Here is a 6,181-nt window from a genome sequence, read left to right as displayed (position 1 = left end):
GGGACCCTCTCTGAGCTGCTGACCACCCCCTCAGGGGGCTCGGACCGACCCCGGGCAGGGGTTCGGCGCTGCGGTTTTAAAACCCGCGCAACAAAGAATATTGGCCGCGAACGTGCTGCTGCTGTCAGTGGCATTTGGAGTAGGTGGGGGGCCTTCGTGATGAAGAGATGAGGGGTCTTCCTTCGCTGAAGGGCCTTTAGTGGGTGCTGAAAAGTTTGAGGAGGCTCCTTTAGCCTCGTTTATTGTTGTGTTTTTATATTGAAGAGCTGTCGCGTTCGGCGTGGCAGCTCCCTTCGGTGGAGCGGCTCTACCCCACCCCAGCAGGTGTTTGGGATCTTGTGACCAGCGCGGCTCCAGCCAGGAAGGGAACTCACGGAGTTTGCTGTAACAAACCGAGGGGGTGATGGCAACCTCGCTCCCTGGCACAGGTAGAACGACCTGCAGGGAACCTACAGTGAGTACCCTGAAAGCTGTGGGTGCTCAGGCTGGGCTGCTGTGCCCTAAAATGATCCGTGATGGGGCCATGTGTTGGTGCATGCTGGAGGGAGTGTGCCACGCTCAGTCTGATGCCTCAGATTTAGGAGGAAGGGTAGGAAAAATCCAGTGCCTTGGCAACGAGAACCATTCTAGACTGAACAGAGAAGGAAGAGGACAAGAGAAAAACAAGTGTATTTTCAAACAAAAGGCCAAATCTAACTCCAGCACAAAGGGAAAACACTTTCTCATTGAAGCCTGTGGGGGCTGGGCTGGCATGAATTTAGCTGAAGAAGTGTGTCTGGTTGTGACTGAAGAATGAGGATGCCATGTGCTTGTGTGTCTCTGTGTGCAAGGAACTGCATCCAAACCTGCTGCCAGGGGACGGTGAGTTGCAAGGTTTCAAACCCAGTGAGGAGGAGAATGGGCCCAAGGCAAGAGGCAATTTCACATTTCATTCCAGTTGACGTCTTAAATATAGACTGTGTGGTCTGAGGTCAGCTTCCAGGCAGGAGACAAATTCTAGGGATCTGCTTAGGTATGGAAATTAGAGGGGGCAGCAGTGGCATTAGCCAGATGTGTGTGATATTAACAGAGCTGCTGTTAAATGCAGCATTTCTGCAGCAAAATAAATACATCCTTTTGGTGCTAACATTTTTTGAGCGGATGCTGGTGTTGTTGGTCATGGGTTGTTGTGTCCAGAAGACGCTGTTGAGGTGTGTAGGTTCTCCGGTGGATGTCATAGGGTTGTTTCCACACACCTTCAGTTCCCTCTGCCCCTCCCTGTCCTGTTTTGTACAAAGTGAGAGGCTGGGATTCCTTCCCTGGTGGCATGAGTTTGCATGTAGATCCTCAGCCTGTTTTGGGAACCGCCTCTCCAAAGAAGTCATCCCTTCACAGGGAAGGGGGGTGGGTTTAGCCTGCAGTGAGGGAATTAGATCCACGGTCCAGCTCACTGTGATGCCTGATCATTCCCATTTACCAGGTTTGGCTGCATTGGCTTGTGCTCCATGCAGGAAGGCCATCCAGGTGAGGAGCCGCTGCTGGCATCAGCAGGCCTGGAGGGTGCCAGGCCTGACCCAGGAGCTGCAGTGGCCTAGAGCACTGTCGCAGCCCCTAATCAGGGGACACTTTGGCTGTGAGCTCGTTCCTGCACTGTACAGGAGCCACAACCTTTTTGGGGCAGTTGTAGCAGCAGACTCAGTTTTCTCTCCCCATGTTCCTGATCTGCAGTGAGATCCAATTGACAGCTCACATGCAGCTTCCATCTGCTTTTTTCCCTTTCTCTCCCCAAAGGGGAGGATGCAGCTCTGTGAGAAGCCAGCACTGCTGGTGAAGCCCAGCATGTCCTCTTGTGTTCCCTTGCAGCTTGACATGGAGCTGAGCAGCCACCTCTGCCTCCAGGGAAGAAGAAAGGGTGGAAAAGGCCTGCCAGGGGCTGGAGGATGTGAGTTGGGCTGCAGTGTCCAAGAGCTGGTCCTGTATGGGTGCTGAGAATGGATGAATTCGGTGGAGGCAGAGGAGAATCTTAGAGATCTAGAAATGTGAACTCTGCTATGAAATGGTTTTGTTAGTACCTGACTTGTCATGTCTCAGCAACCTGGCTACTGGTAGCTGATACTGTTCCAGCCTAATATTATTCATGAGGCAGTTTTTCTATTTATGTTAATCACAGATACATTTGCATTTTAATGGCAGTGTTTGTCTCAAAGCTAATATTTTCATGGGGAGAGCGGGGAGGTGTTTGAACAGGCTTTTGGAATGGGTCAGGGCAGGCTGAGTGGGGAGAATCAAGTGGAAATTTTTGGCCTTGTGTTCCAGGATTAGGTAGAAGGCAGTTCCTTCACAAGTGTCAGCTGGATGGGTTTCCTGGGAGTGGTCATGGTAGGAAAAGGGGAGAGATTAAGGAGTGTGAGATGCTAAACTGAACTGCAGGGAAATATTCAGCAGGGGCAGGAGCAGCCGTCTCACAGGCATGTGGACAGATGGGTGGCTTTTTCAGAGGGCAAGGATACAACAACACCCTCAGCCCAACTTGCCTCCCTGGCAGCCCAGTTTTGACTCAGCTTCTGCAGGCTTGTAGATTAGCTCCCCACTGACTCCATGCTTCCCCTGCTGAAGTATTTGATGTGATTTCTGATGCTAAGCAGAATCTAGAGATCCTTCTCTCCTGCAAACTGGCAGCCTTTCCTTGCTCAAGGCTTTAGACTGCTGATGTGTGGAGTAATGTTTAGGATCTGAAGGGACTGTAAATTCCAAAGTCAATGTGTAATTTGTAGGGAGGATGAGGCATAGAATATATATGTTTTGTTTTTTTTTTTTAATGCAGTCTCTTGCAAGTGGAACTAGGCTAGGTTCTGCTTTCAGGGAGCTGGAAACCCTCCTGGTGCCTGTGGAAGTAGGGTGGTATCACCAACACTGATGGGACATAGAGGTTGTTTTAGTGGTCTTTGGCAGAATGATGGTGGCCTGGCTTTGGCTTTACAGACAGTGCTCTGGGTGCTGCTCTGCATCCCTGTGCTGGGAATGGGCCATTGGCACTGCCCGGGTGCCAGGGACCTTCCAGGCTGATGCTTCTCAACACCCCGAGCACTTTCTAACATCATGTCCTGTGTCTCAGCAGGCACAGCTGACTTGGTGTGAGAAGTGCCCAAAGGGGCATCAGCCTGTCTGTCTGAGCTTGCTGTTAAGTAAAGCAGGAAATGTGGAAGTGAGAAAGCCTAGTGAGAGTGACAGGCCCCTCTGCACCTCTGTGGACATCACTCTTAAGCAGATCCTTGGGTGGCTCTGTTAAGCTCAAAGTTTTAGGAGCCTGAAGAACCCATGAAGGACATGGTGAGCAGAATCCTGTCACAGCATCCCAGGGAGTAGCTGAAGAGTTAGTGTGCAAGAGATAATGGCTCTTCAGGAAGGCAGTTTCTTTCCCCCAAATATTTGTTTACACAATTAGGCTTAGAGCACAGTGTTTCTGCCAGACCTTTTCCTGTATTTCTGACCAGGACTTTGCAAAGAGAATGGAGTTGCCTCCTGCATCCTACCTCCAAAACACCTGGCTGTGGAAGGCAGTAATCATGTTTTCCAAAAGACATAGCTGACATCTTTAGCTCCCTCCTTTCCACAACCAGTACAGCTTCCCAGGTTCCTGCTGTTGGGGAAGTAAGAACGAGATGAGATGAATGATAGGAATGTCCTCAAACCTCAAAGCTTAGAGACATGAAGAGCTCAGGGATGGAGCAGTGGACCAGGCTGTCCTGTGCCTGTAGACCCAGTCCAGGCAGGACGTTAGAGGCTGCCTGAGTGCTGCTTCATGCTTGAGTGAAGGGAAGGAGCACAGGTGGCTTCTGCTGAGCAAATACCCACATCCTTGTAAAGCAGGGCAGCAGTAAGGATTGCCCTTGGGTCGGAGTGAGGCATCTTCAGGCACCATAGTTACAGGATGTTTCTGTCTCTAGAAGCTGCTGCCTCTTGGTACTTGAGCTCCTAAAAGATGAACAGTGGTACAGGCTGTCTTTGCTGTAGGGATGAGAAGGACCGGGGGGGCTCTAGGGAGGGGGATTCATGGCAGTTTTTCACATTGGTGCTGGTGGATGTAGGTGTTGCTGGGCTTTACAAATCCTTGATCTGGCATGATGACAGTACGTCCTTGTGTGAGGAGTGTCTCTCCTTTATCCCCACTAAATGGTGTGTCTTTGTCCAATCCTCATTTTTAGCTTGTCCTCCTGTGGACTGAGGTTTTTGAGCCTGACAGTGTGCTTTGCCTCAGTTTTGACATTCCTGAGCTCTGGAATATGGGACTCGAGGATGGTGTTTGCATGCTTCATGTAGACATAACTCTGCTCCTATCCTAAGTTTTCTTAGATTTGATGGCTGATGCTCCTGAGGCAAGGATGGTGCCTTCATTGCACGTGGGCATAGTACCAATGCATTGAAGCTCTTAGTGGAATAAATTGCTTATTCCCAACTGCTGACTTCAGAGTTTTGTGAGCTAAACCTGACCCAAATTATCTTAGAATGAGTCTTGTATGACTTGCAAAGTAGCAGACTTGAGCAGCAGGTGGAATTGGGTAAACATCTGTGTTTGAGGCTTTTGTGACCAGGCTTTCAAATCTGTTAGAAATAGATTATAGGGGTTATAGAGTCTGGTCTCTCTGGTTATAGAGGTGCTTTTGAGGCTTGATGTCAGAGCCATGGGGGAGAGTGAAAGCAGAGGGGAGCTTCCCCACCACAACAGAGCCAGCTGCCTTTGCCAGGGGAAGTAGAGTTTACCTGCATTCTTCCTGGCCTCACTGCATTTGTTAAATTATGTTTTGGCCCCACATTTGACTTTGGTGCAGCATTCTTGGTTCAAAACCTGGCAATAATAAGCTTTAATTACCTCTTAGACATATCTGGTGCTTGTGTGCTGTTTATGGAAGGTTTTTTTTCCCTACCGAGAGGTGTGAGGACAAATGCAATTTGCTTACCTGCAGCAACTTCTTGGAGTTGGGATGGAAGAACAGGATAATCGTGTTGCTGTGAGTTGGGATTGTCCTGAGGAGCTGGCTTCTTCCTGGCCTAAGGGTGTTGTGTACCGTGGAGTCACACTGGGGTGGAGGGGAGAGGTCCAGACAGCCCCTGCACCTACCTTTGGATCCATGGAGAGCTGAAACAGCTCTGGAGTACCCCAAGCCAGGCACAAGAATGTGGAGGCAGAAAATTGGGTCTCTCTGGCCATAACAATGCATCTGCAGCCTCAGCACAGCAGTGTAAACAGGGATGTTCATCAGCAAGCCAGAGGGACTCTTCCTGCCTTTGCTTGGGATGTGAAATGCCACTGTGGATGGGAGGGGGTGAGTGAGGGGGTCAGATGCATTCTGAGTCTATTCTCCAGTGCTTTGCCTACCCTCATCTGAAACAACTCAAGTGACGGAGCTTCAGGCACTTCCCTGGGGAGATCATTCCACAGTCTAAATCTCTTTCTGCTAGGAAATGTTTCTTGATAACCAGCCAGATTTTTCCTTTGCTTATTCTTAGCATCAGAGCACCCAAAGATGATCCCTCTTCTTCCTGGAGGGGCTACAACTCCTTCCCTCCTCCCTTGGCTCCAGCATTCGTCTGAGATGTTGAGTCATATCTTGACTAAGAATGTCAGGATCTGGCCTTTTCTGTGTGCTTTTCATCTGCCTTCTCAAGTTGGCCCTTGCAGAATGCATGGTGCTCTGCTGGGCTCTGTATTTCCCTTTTTCCTTGCATATGTACGTTGGTGTGTGTTTGTGTGCATCATATGGCGTAGAAGGCCAGGCCTCTCCTCCTGTAGCTTTCCCTGATTTGTGAATCTGGATCATGGAGCTTTTGTACAAGCCTAAAATCCCAGATACTTTTCTTCTTTCCTTGCTTTTTTTCTTTATTTTAATCAGTGATCATGCTGATCCTTGCCTCTCTCCTGATCCTTGTGTTTGGGACTGTTTCTGCCACAAACAAGATCAGCTTCCCTTTTGCTCTCCCATTGTGTCTCACCTTGTTCAACACCTGTGTCAAGCCCAGTTGATTCACTGGGACCCTTCTCCAGCTCTTAACAGACCTTGGATGTGGTCTGCAAGTCCTTTAACATTGTTTCTTTGTCTTTTTTTTCCCCTGGAGCCTTAGACACATCCATATTACGTAACATTTGTGTTGATGTTCATCTGCAAGTGCCTGTCTAACTTGACGCTCGCTGTATCTGCTGCAG

Source organism: Corvus brachyrhynchos, unplaced genomic scaffold (genome assembly GCF_000691975.1).
Source record: "Corvus brachyrhynchos isolate BGI_N302 unplaced genomic scaffold, ASM69197v1 scaffold219, whole genome shotgun sequence".
Taxonomy (NCBI): domain Eukaryota; kingdom Metazoa; phylum Chordata; class Aves; order Passeriformes; family Corvidae; genus Corvus; species Corvus brachyrhynchos.
Note: the sequence above shows the minus strand (reverse complement) of the source record.